The 13,309-nt window shown below is 42.2% G+C and overlaps 1 pseudogene; it reads left to right on the forward strand.

Annotated features, from left to right (window-relative positions):
* The first annotated feature begins 2,692 nt into the window (after positions 1 to 2,692).
* Positions 2,693 to 3,505, forward strand: LOC115847924 (transcription initiation factor TFIID subunit 9-like; annotated as a pseudogene).
* Positions 3,506 to 13,309: the final 9,804 nt, after the last annotated feature.

Consider the following 13,309-nt stretch of genomic DNA (forward strand, 5'->3'; position numbering starts at 1 on the left):
TGAACTATACCTCAATAAAAAAAGAAAAAATACATATGTGAAATGGAAAACACAGCTTTGCAGATTGATAAGGTGATAGATGGCAATACCAGGTGTTAAATCAACTGAAAGTTGTTGACTCAGATAAACATCACACACACACAAAAATATATTCTGCTCTATTCAAATCCTGTTGTCTCCACTAAATAGCTGTGATCTTGCACAAGTTGCTAGAATTGGGAAAAGTAGTGATATCAATTATAGCAGCAGTAAAATTATTAGTTTACTAATAATATTAATGTTTAATAAAAATATCTGCCTCAAAAAGATGAAGTGTGCCTGTTGTAGACAGCATATCATGGATCATTTTTCAAATATCCATTCTGCCAATCTCTGCCTTTTGATTGTTTAATCCACTTATATTTTAAAATATAGGATCTACATCTACCATTTTGTTACTTGTTTTCTAAATACACGAACTATGTCTTTTTTGTTCCTATATTCCTCCATTACTGCCTTCTCTTGTGTTAAATACATATATTTAGTGTACCATTTTAATTCTCTTTTTATTTCTTTTATTATATTTTTTAGCTATTTTCTTAGCAACTGCCCTGGGGATTATAATTAACATCTTAACTTCCAATTGCCAAAGATAAAACAATTTGAACAACAAAATAACTAATGATAGCATTGGATTTTAACCCAATAAATAATATCCATGAGTCCATACTGAAATAAATAAATGATTGATTTGCATTTCGCTAATAATTAGTGATGTGGAGCATCTTTTCATGTGTTTGTTGGCAGTCTGTATGTCTTCTTTGGAGAAATGTCTATTTAGTTCTTCTGCCCATTTTTGGATTGGGTTGTTTGTTTTTTTGACATTGAGCTGCATGAGCTGTTTGTACATTTTGGAGATTACGCCCTTGTCAGTTGCTTCATTTGCAAATATCTTCTCCCATTCTGAGGGTTGTCTTTTCGTCTTGTTTATGGTTTCCTTTGCTGTGCAAAAGCTTTTAAGTTTCATTAGGTCCCATTTGTTTATTTTTGTTTTTATTTCCATTTCTCTAGGAGGTGGGTCAAAAAGGATCTTGCTGTGATTTATGTCATAGAGTGTTATGTCTGTGTTTTCCTCTAAGAGTTTTATAATGTCTGGGCTTACATTTAGGTCTTTAATCCATTTTGAGTTTATTTTTGTATACGGTGTTAGAGAGTGTCCTAATTTCATTCTTTTACATGTAGCTGTCCAGTTTTCCCAGCACCACTTATTGAAGAGGCTGTCTTTTCTCCACTGTATATTCTTGCCTCCTTTATCAAAGATAAGGTGACCATATGTGCGTGGGTTTATCTCTGGGCTTTCTATCCTGTTCCATTGATCTATATTTCTGGTTTTGTGCCAGTACCATACTGTCTTGATTACTGTAGTTTTGTCATATAGTCTGAAGTCTGGGAGCCTGATTCCTCCAGTTCCGTTTTTCTTTCTCAAGATTGCTTTGGCTATTCGGGGTCTTAACACAACATTGTAAGCAACTATACTCCAATAAAAGTTAATTTTAAAAAATGAATAAAGGGAGAAAAAATGATTGAATAATAAATGGGGATGAAGAAGCAAATATTCCATACAGAAGAATTTCAATTAATTTCATATGCAGAAAGAACAAGAGAAAGAGAAAATCACCCTTAGAACACCACAGCAATACCTGCTGCAGGCAAGATTCATTGATGTGTCTGCATATGTCAAATTCATCCAATTGTACACTTTACATATGTGCAGTTTCTTGTATGTCAATTATACCTTAATATCACTGGAAAATGTATTAATCTAATGCATGCTATTCTCCAGTGAAAAGTTAATTTGGTGCCTCACTCAACTAGAGAAGGTAACCTTCTGTAGGCAGAGGAAGTGTTCCAATACTTATAGCTCAGGTACCAGAGCATATCCAGGCTCTTTTGGTGGTCTGCCCTTATGCCCACACCCTTACCACTTCCCACTTCCAACAGCCAGCAACTGCGTTTGGCTGATGGATTTCTCTAGCTACTGAAGCCTAGTTTGCCTGCCATATATCAGGCCAGAAGTGCCAGGAAATTAATGGCCCCAGAGGAACTGCCTTCAACCAGTGACTGCTGGGAACTGATTGGTATATAAATATCCCAGCTTCCTCAACCCTTGGGTGGAGTAACTGAAATGCGTGTTCCACACCATTTTCCCGAGTTCCACAACAAGATTATGCTCTCCAATTGCCTACAGAAGTACCTGATAATGTATCTTTTATTGGCTGCCTTCCCATACTTGTCTCACTTCCTCACTTCCCTACTGGCATTTGCTTTACTTCCAAATAAACTACTTGCACTTGAATCCTTGTCTCAGGACTGGCTTCTGGGGGTACCCAAACTAAGGCAAATATGTAGTGGGCACCTTTAGTGAATAATGAGCATCTCTTAGAAATCTTGCTAACGAACATACTCCTCTTGAATAGCAAAGCTACCAAGAACTTCAAGAGCCTAAAATTTGGCCCCTCCCTGTCACGTGCAGGGTGCATGTGCAGAGGCGTCCTGAGCAAGCGCAGTGAGGACCATGTTGCTTTGGAACATCCTGCTCACCGGTACAACAGGGATTGGGAAAACCGCACTAGGCAAAGAACTTCCATCAAGATCAGGACTGAAATATGTTACTGTGGGTGATTTAGTTCGAGAAGTCTGATCACCGTATATCATGGAGTCTGGCAAGATGGCTTCTCCCGAGAGCATGCCGCAAGATACACAGATGATGGCACAAATCCTGAAGGATACGGGGATTACAGAAGATGAGCCAAGAGTTATAAATCAGATGTTGGAGTTTGCATTCCGATATGTAACCACAATTCTATATGATGCAAAAATTTATTCAAGTCATGCTAAGAAAGCTACTGTTGATGCAGATGATGTGCGACTGGCAATCCAGTGTCGTGCTGACCAGTCATTTACCTCTCTTCCCCACAAGAGATTTTTTATTAGATATTGCAAGGCAAAGAAATCAAATCCCTTTGCCATTGATGAAGCTATATTCAGGCCCTAGACTGCCACCTGATAGATATTGTTTGACTGCTCCAAATTATAGATTTAAGTAAGTCTTTACCACAAAAAGTACCTACTTCTGCGGGAAGAATAACAGTTCCGCAGTTAAGTGTTGGTTCAGTTACTAGCAGACGAAGTACTCCCCCACTTGGCCCACCAACCCAACAAACCATGTCTGTGTCAACTAAAGGAGGGACTCCAGTCAACCTCAGAGGTTTACAGTACAGATGCCCACTTCAAAATCTCCATCTGTAAAAGCATCAATTCCTGCAACATCAGTAGTTCAGAATGTTCTAATTACTCCTTCATGAAATTAGGTTCAAAATCATTTTCATTACAACTAACATGGTGTCATCACAAATACTGCCAATGAATCATCAAACGCATTGAAAAGACAATGTGAAGATTATGACATGACTATGATAATTTGCAATCTAGCTTTGATGCATGTAATATGTATACTTGGTTTTGAATCCATTGCACTGAGATTAAACATGCGTGCTGGCTGTTTCCAAGTTGTGTTTTAAAAAAACAGTATTTAATGAGTAAATATGGTTACCATATTTTTCATCTGAGATGTTGTGTTGGACTTTAATAGGATTAGAGATGGGTTTTCGTCAGCCTTTAAGTGTAAAAAATAACTTGTAATTCATCAGTTTGGGGAAAAAAAGAAAAAGAACCTAAAATTTGTGGGGGGTTTTAAAATTTATTTAATTTATGTATATGTATTTTTTTGGCTGTGTTGTGTCTTTGCTGCTGCGCACGGGCTTTCTCTAGCTGCGGCATGCAGGGATCTACTCTTCATTGCAGTGCTCAGGCTTCTCATTGAGGTGGCTTCTCTTGTTGTGGAGCATGGGCTCTAGGCGCATGGGCTTCAGTAGTTGTGTCACGCGGGCTCAGTAGTTGTGGCTCGCAGGCTCTAGAGCACAGGCTCAGCAGTTGTGGCACACGGGCTTAGCTGCTCCACGGCATGTGGGATCTTCCTGGACCAGGACTCGAACCTGTGCCCCCTGCATTGGCAGGCAGATTCTTAACCACTGCGCCACCAGGGAAGCCCCAGATTTGTGTTTTTTTCAGCCTACGATATGTTTATAATTACTGTCTATAAAACCAGTGTGATTAAAAATAAGCAATAATATATGCAACTGACTTAGAGTTGATTTGCTCCTCACCGTTTCTGACGGAGAACTCAGGCAATGTTGGCCATCACTCAGTTTATTCTCAGCCTAACAGTATATATTTGTCTATTTGTCAGCAACTCTTCACCCCCAGCGTTTTTGTTTTTGTGATCCCTTACTCATTTGTTTTCATAAGATACATGAGAAGAAAAGACGAAAGCAAGCTCATTGCACAAAACTGCAGCTTTTTAAGGCGATTACTTATCCTAATGAGAGGGGGTGCTGAGCTCAAGGCTTGAACACAGTGGTTTTGACAGTGAACAATTTGCATCACGCATTAACGTGGCAATTACAAGCCTTGAGAAATCTAGATACTGGAAATGAAATGGTTCTGGAAATAGCAGCAGCTGACATGGTTACTTAACACCTCTGAGGGGAGAATGTTGGTAACTGTGATAGACTGCAAAAATTGCCCCAATTCTTTACCCTTCCCTGTTTCGATATTCTCTTTGCAAAGTAACTCTGCAGTGTTCTGCTGTGCCTTGTGGCTCAGCCATGTGGCTTACTTTAGGACACCCAGACAGAGACGAACAAGACACAAGCAGAGGCTTGAAAAGAGCTTCCATGATTGGACTGGCTCGCTCCTGCCTTCTGCCAACACCATGAGAACAGGCGCAGGATGGCCTGCTGGTAGATAAGAGACGTGTGGAGCACAGCTGAGTAACCTCACTCATGTTAGCCAAGGCCATCATGGACCAGCTGACAGTCAGCTAATCGCCAGATAACGTGAGTGAGCTCAGGCAAGACCAGAGATACTGCCCAGCTGAGCCCAGCTTAAATCACCAACCCTCAGACACATTAAATTTTTAGTTAATATTTTAAGCCACTGAGTTTCACCGTGATTTGTTACACAGCATTTTGATGGAGACAGATAATTAATACAGTAAGGACGGAGACTGGGGAGTATATCCTTTCTTGGGCAATAAACCCCAAAATTCACATAAAATGGGTAAATTCAGCATGTCATCTGAATACTCATAAATACCTAGATAAGTGATGGATGGATTCTAAAACACCCAGGTCAGCGGGTGCAAACCGGTTGCCCACCATCCATAGAGATGCGATCCTATGCCACGATGAAACCATGATTTCTTGTCTTCTTTTAAGCCAGCAAGAATAATTGAGTCTATATTAGAGAGCTTACCTCCATTCGTTTAAACTTCTTTCACTGCTACGAACAGGATGTAAAAGCTAAAGCTAAAACCTAGGATCAGGAAAACTTGACTCTGTATCACAGGGTTCAGTCAGAGACAGAACCATGAGGAGTGACGTAGAGTAGGAATTTATTATAGGGATTTGACCTTGAGCAATTATGGGAAGAAGTGAAACGGTCTCGGTTTGGTTGCTTCTTCTGTGTCTGGTACAGAGCCTGGGATCAGGTAGGCATGAGGTAGGAGAGAATAGGGGCCACTGGAACTGGCAAGGAACAAACTGGAACTTGCATTGATCTCCAAGCCTCCAGCCGCGATGCTTTGGGTGACAAGCAGGAGAAGCTGGTGCTCTTGCCATGAAGCCACACTGACATCTGACCCAGGATTTGGAGAAGCTGAGGAAAGAGATCCCGCGGTAGCTGAATTGTGAACCTGACTGCTGCTCTGGAAACAAGAGCAGGAGATCGAGCAAAATGTGCACTGACTGTTAAGAGGGCCTGACCCATGCTGAGTTTCTGAAAGCGAACATGGCGACTGCTCCACTTCCCCTTTGCAAACCTCCTGCAAATGTCTCCTGTGACCAACTCTAACTAGAAACATACAAGGAAGGGAACTCTGAGAAATGTAGTACCAGCTTCTAGCCGAGTCGACACATCACAAAGCCACCACATCTTGACACTTATTTGAACAAGTGAAAACTTGGCTGGAAATCAGGAGGCCAGCTATTATAACCTAAGCTTTCAATTTCTGGATGAAAACTAGAGAGACAAGAGCCATCCAATTCATCCTGTGTGTCTCAGGAAGCTTTTGACTGCAAGTGAGTCAAACCGGCTTAAACGTAGGGAGACTTCTTGTCTCACATGAGAAGTTCAAAGGTAGTGTGGTTTCAGAGGAGGCCAATTAACGGCTCAATGATTCCATCAGCATCCTTCCCATCTTCTTGTTCACCATCCTTAGCATGTTGGGTTTGTCCTCAGGTTTGTCTCTTCATGGTCGCAAGGTGTCTGAAGCAGTTACAACCACCACACCCTCACACACTAACATTCAAAAGTGTCTGTTTTTGACTTGTGAGGAAACCTTTCCAAGAAGTCTCCCTAGCAGACCTGTCTTGACATCCCATGGGACGGACTGGCCATATGTCCACCTTAAACCAATCACTGGCAAGGGGAATGGGATTATAAAAAGTTCGCTTCTTAGACTATGATTATCTCCTTGCCACTTTTTCTCTCATTTTGGTTATCTGCTTATGACATACGCTTCAAAGTACAATTATTAGGTCAAAAGGTATGACAGTACTTTTTAATTTTAAAAATGTAAAGCTAAACCAGCCCTGTTGTTGTCTTCATTCTTCCTTCCTGAGTTCATCATTGGAGTGTTTATATACTGAGCCAACCAGCGTCTCAACGGTTTAGCCTCCCGTGAATCATATGGCTACCCATGACCTGAACCAAACTGGGTTTCTATCAGCAAAGAACAACAGGAAAGACGGGCGGGCAGTGGCTTTTTGTGTGCCTATCCATTCACCCGGCATTTACTTTACACCTGCAACTGTATCAGGGGCACCAGCTATGAACGCTCCACAAATAACATAAAGGGAAGGGGGAAGAATCTCTTCTTGGCCCAGAGAAATAAAATGTGAGCATCATGTAAGTTCTGGAGGGAACCTTTAAAATAGGCAAATGAAATGGCCAACAAACCCGTAAAAAAGATGCTCGATATATAATTACTTATTAGGGAGATGCAAATCAAAACCACAATGAGGTACCACTTTATATGCACTAGGCTTTTCCAAAAACCAGGGTAAATAAGTGTTGGTAAGGTTGTGGAGAAATTGAAACCCTCATACACTGCCGGAGGGAAGGAAAATGGTACACTTGCTGTGGAAAACCATTTGGCAGGCCCTCAAAAAGTGAAACAGAATTATCATGACCTAGGAACTCTACTCCTAAGCATGTACCCCCTGCCACCAAATACAAATACTTGTCCACACAAAAACTCATTCACAAATAATTCATATCAGCAGTATTGATAATATGAAAAATATGGAAACAACCCAAATGCCCATCAATGAAGGACTAGATAAACCAATTGTGGTCTACCAGGTATACAACGGAACAATTAGCCATAAAAAAGAACGAAGTCCTGATACATGCTACAGTACAGATGAACCTTGAAAACACTGTGTTAAGTGAAAGGAAGGTCACGTACTATATGATTCCATCTACATGAAATGTCCAGAACAGGCAAATCCAGGGAGGCAGAAAGCAGCTTAGTGGTTGCCTGGGGTTGGGGGAGGGGGAATGGGCTATGACTGTTCAATTAAACCCCATTTAAAGTATGGGGTTTTCTTTTGGGGTGACGAGAATGTTTTGTAACTAGATAAAGGTGGTGGTTGGAGACCATTGTGAATGTACTGCCACTGCATTCTTCACTTTAAAGTGGTGAATTTTATGTTATGTGAACTTTATGTCAATTTTTTTAAATCTAAAAAGTAATAGACACATGAGAGAAAATAGCTTTTCCCACCTTATTGTTAAGAATAAAGTGGTTGGGACTGCTAAAGCCACCCTGAGGTCAGGAAGAGACAACTCTGAGGAATTACAACCTTCTAAAGACGGTAGAGCAAAAAGATGGAAGGAACCTGAGTTGTGGATAGGTTGTCAAGCCACTTAATTGATCTGCCACAAAACCACTCTTGCTTAGGACTTTTTATTTTGTAAGATAATAAATTCCACTATTAAGATGTCCTAGGGATGGGATATTTGCCAAATGCTTTCGTTTTTTTTCTCTTTTATTTATATTTGCTGCCTGGAAGCTGGCAGGCTTCTGGAGATTTCCCTGAATGATTCCAGATACTCCCATAGTCATTTTCCAGCAACTCAGCTTTTGAAAACACTCCTTTTCTATTTACCTGCAGAAACCAGACATGTACCATTCCTGCTGTTATAAAAGTCAAGCCCTGTGAACGTAACCACTTACAGAACCTAACCATTCCAGCCCTCCCAGAAACAGAGACCAAGGTAGGACAGAACACAGGTGCATCACGTCCAGATCCTATCTGTAGTCCACAGGCACTTGAGATTCCCCAATCAGGAGGAACCTGACCTTCAACAGAATGGATCTCTCTCTTTTTAGTCCCAATCTCACGTCAATTAATTTCAGTGTTTCCGTATACGCTGTGGGGGCCTCTTCCCAGGCCCACCACTATACGTGTACACGCATGCACAGGTGCACAGCTCCTCATACCATGCTCCTGGAGAAATGGTTTTTACCTGAAAAATCACTCAGAAATCAAAATGCCACGAATCCCTCAACGTAGTACTACCTCAGCTTCCCCCAGCCCTCCCAAGAAAACCACCTTGGGTGGAAGTGGAAAAGAGGTAGGAGGCAGCTTTCCACTTCCTGCCTCTGCCCCACACTGGAGCCATGAAGAAGGTAGCGATCCTCTGGGATACTGGAGATACGGCTGTGGGGGGGTCCCATGTCGGCAGCCACATCTGCCATCAGCAGGAGCCATGGCAGGGTCTCTTTTATGCTCTCCAAGATGTTTTGTATGAAGAACTCAACTGATGTCTGTTGACTTAAGTTTTGTGTCAGTATCACAGCTGTCACAAATCCCAACCGTGACTTATGTGATGCTGTCTGTACAGCTGACAAAATGCTTCCACGTGCATCGTGTTATTTAATTGGGGCTACAGTTCCTTAAGGTGGGTCTTCTCGTCTCCACTTTGTGATAGGAAGCCAAGGAGAAGTTAGGAGAAGTGAATGTCACACAGCCACAGCCTGGAAGTGATCATCAAACCTCCGGCCCAGGCCTTCTGATCCCAGATCTCTTGCTCTTTCTCTTTCTGTTCTGTGTTGTGGACATCTGGGGCCCAGGAGCCAGTACTTGGCCCTAGGGTCCTCCTCTGGAAGACGTGGGAGTCTCCAGGGACTCCTAACTCCCACCCCACACAGTCCAGCCATCTGATGCTCACTTTCCTAATGTCATTGTTACAGCATCTATTTATAACTGTGCTAAGAAATGCTGCCTTCATGGCCAGGCTCACGAACTGGGGAGTAAATAATAACCCTGCAGGACTGATGTAGATAGGAACAGAATCTCCTCTAGAAACCCACTAGAAGAACCCATTGTACCTCTATGACCTTTTTTTTAAACTTTTCAAGACAGTCTCATAAAAACTATGAATGCTGGGAGAGGTCAGAAAGGGCTTTTTATGTTTTGGCCTCTCCCCTATCCCTTCCTACTCCAAACCCAGGAAATTCTTGGTAGAATAAGGACTTTGTATTAGTTTCCTATCACTGCTGTAACAAATTCTGACAAATTTAGTGTTTTCAAACAACATAAATTTCTTATATTACACTTCTGGAAATCAGATATCTGGGTACAGCATGGCTCAAGTGAGTCTTCTGCTCAGCGTTTCTCAAAAACAAAATCAAGGTGTGGCAGGGCTGTATTCCTTTCTGGAGGCTCTGGGGATGAATCTGCTTCCGTGCACATTCAAGGTGTTGGCAGAATCAGTTCCTTGTGACTACAGGGCTGATGTCCTGTTTCCTTGCTGGCTGTCAGCTAGAAGCCTCTCTCAATTTCTTTGGCCGCCTGCATTCCTCATCACGTTGCCCCTTCCACCTGCAAGTCCTTCTCACGCTTCACATCTCTCTGTCCTCCTCTTCTGCATTTAAGAGCTTATGTGACCATATTGGGCCTGTTGGATAATTCCCCTACTTTAAAGTCAGCTGATTAGCAACCAAAATTACATCGGCAAAGTCCCCTTTACCATGTAACATAACTACAGGAGTAATACCACAGGGCTAGGATCCTTGGGGCCAAACTTCTGCTTAGCACGATCCACCCTCTGGTGGCCCCCATGACTCCCATCCATTCCACATGCATCCATTCCTCATGGCCTCCTAGTCCAGATTTCTACTCAGTTTTTCTATGGTATTTAGGCTTTCTCTGTAATTGTCCTTAATCCTTCTGAGCCCCCACCAGCATCCTTTAATATCCGTATTTCTACTAAGAGTCTGTTCAAGGAAATCTAGGCTTTTCTCTGTCATGCTGCCATGTCCTAAGTAAGTTACTTCACTTCTCAGGGTTAAAAACTTCCTCATCTGCATAATAATTCTAGTTTTAAATTTTAGGAGAGAGAATACTCCACAGAATGACCTTAATCATCTTCTGATGGGCTTCGATTTCAGCCATTACCAGGCTCCACAAGAAGAATGTCATCAAATGACCCAGTGGTCACATTTTGGCCAGTTCGAAGAAGGGGAGAGCAGTTTGGCCAAGCTGTTTGCCCATCTTGAAACCAGGGCTTTGGGGCTCTGAGATGATCTCTGAGACAGGAGCTCCTGTGTCTTCTACTTCCCAACACTGGACACAATGCCAAGGCCTGACAACCACCAACTGTCCATTTTTAATTTAACAAACACATGTCTAACGCTTACTAGGCACTATTCTAAGTGCTTTATATTTATATTAACATATAGGCACTATTACTGGTAACTTATGGATGAGGAAGTGAGGCACAGAGAAGCAAGTAACTTACTTAAGATCACACAGTTATTAAGAGACAGAGCCAGACATGAAAAGATGCTCAACACTGCAAATTAGTAATTAGAGAAATGCAAATCAAAACTACACTGAGGGCTTCCCTGGTGGCACAGTGGTTAAGAATCCGCCTGCCAATGCAGGGGACTCGGATTCAAGCCCTGGTACAGGAAGATCCCACGTGCCGCGGAGCCACTAACTGAGTGCACCACAACTACTGAGCCTGTGCTCCAGAGCCCACGAGCCACAACTATTGAGCCCAAAGTGCTGCAACTACTGAAGCCTCGCACCTAAAGCCCGTGCTCCACAACAACAGAAGCCACTGCAACGAGAAGCCTGAGCATTGCAATGAAGAGTAGCCCCCACTCGCCACAACTAGAGAAAGCCCGCGCGCAGCAACGAAGACCCAGCGCAGCCATAAATAAATAAATATTTTTTTAAAAAAATAAAACTACAGTGAGGTACCACCTCACACCAGTCAGAATGGCCATCATTAAAAAGTCTACAAACAACAAATGCTGGAGAGGGTGTGGAGAAGAGGTAACCCTCTTGCCCTGTTGGGAACGTAAATTGGTGCAGCCACTGTGGAAAACAGTATGGAAGTTCCTCAGAAAACAAAAAATAGAACTACCATACAATCCAGCAATCCCACTCCTGGGCATATATCCAGACAAACTATAATTCAAAAAGATACATGCACCCCTATGTTCATAGCAGCACTATTCACAATAGCCAAGACATGGAAATAACCTAAATGTCCATTGACAGATGAATGGATAAAGAAGACGTGGTATGTACATACAATGGAATACTATTCAGCCATAAAAAGAATGAAATAATGCCATTTGCAGCAACATGGATGGACCTAGAGATTATCATACTAGGTGAAGTAAGTCAGAAAGAGAAAGACAAATACCATATGATATCACTTATATGTGGAATCTAAAATATGACACAAATGAACCTAGCTATGAAACAGAAACAGACTCACAGACATAGAGGACAGACTTGTGGTTGCCAAGGGGGAGGAGGTTGAGGTTGGGGTTGGGGTTGGAGAGGTGACGGAGTGGGAGGTTGGGGTTAGCAGATGGAAGCTTTTATATACGGAAGGGATAAACAATAAGGGCCTACCATAGAGCACAGAGAACTATATTCAGTATCCTATGGTAGGGACTTCCCTGGTGGTGCAGTGGTTAAGAATCCACCTGCCAGTGCAGGGGACATGGGTTTGAGCCCTGGTCCGGGAAGATCCCACATGCCGCGGAGCAACCAAGCCCATGAGCCACAACTACTGAGCCCGTGCGCCACAACTACTGAGCCCGTGCTCTAGAGCCCACGAGCCACAACTACTGAACCTACACACCATAACTACTGAAGTCCATGCGCCTAGAGCCCGTGCTCCACAACAAAAGAGAAGCCACTGCAATGAGAAGCCCGCACCCTGAAACGAAGAGTAGCCCCCGCTCACCACAACTAGAGAAAGCCCGCACGCAGCAACGAAGACCCAATGCAGCCAAAAATAAGTAAAATTTTAAAATAAAAGAAAAATTTAAAGAAAATATCCTATGATAAACCATAATGGAAAAGAATATTTTTTAAAAAAGAATATAAATGAATAAATAAAAGAGATGGAGCCAGGATTTGAGTCCAGGCAAACTCCCAATCTCATGCTTTTAACCAGTGTGCTATGCTGCCAGAATGCCATCCTTCAGGCTACCTCTTCTTATTCATTCTAACAGTGGGATCAGAAGAGGTGACAATAGGAAATTATCCTCCCACCCGACGCCACTGCCTCCAACTTGACCATCAGAGAATTAAGGAAGAGTGGTGCTTGGGAGAAGAATAAAAGGAGGAGGCTGAAACCAGAGTTAGGGAAGGAGGTCGAAAGTAAGGAAGTTGGACATTAATGAGCTCAAAATGTTAAAAGTTTAACCTCTATTTCTCCACGTCTTCTGCCTCACTGCAGCTTGAAGCTGACTTCCAGGGATGCTGAGAAAATTTAGAGTTAGAGAGCAGAGTGCAAAACGGATCAGCTGCGGACTTCACAGAGCCCAGCAGGCTGAACACACAGTGGAGGCCAATTAAAAATACTTGATCAAACTTATGGCTACCAAAGGGAAGGGGAAGGAGGGATAAATTAGAAGTTTGAGAACAACAGATGCACATTACTATATATAAAATAGACAAACAACAAGATCCTACTGTATAGCACAGGGAACTATGTTCAATACCTTGTAATAACCTATAATGGAAAAGAATCTGAAACAGAAAAAAATATATATATATACACATATATATATATATATATATCTGAATCACTTTGCTGTACACCTGAAACTAACACAACATTGTAAGTCAACTATACTTCAATTTTTAAAAAAACTTGATCAAATCAT

This window comes from Globicephala melas, chromosome X (genome assembly GCF_963455315.2).
Source record: "Globicephala melas chromosome X, mGloMel1.2, whole genome shotgun sequence".
NCBI classification, from domain to species: domain Eukaryota; kingdom Metazoa; phylum Chordata; class Mammalia; order Artiodactyla; family Delphinidae; genus Globicephala; species Globicephala melas.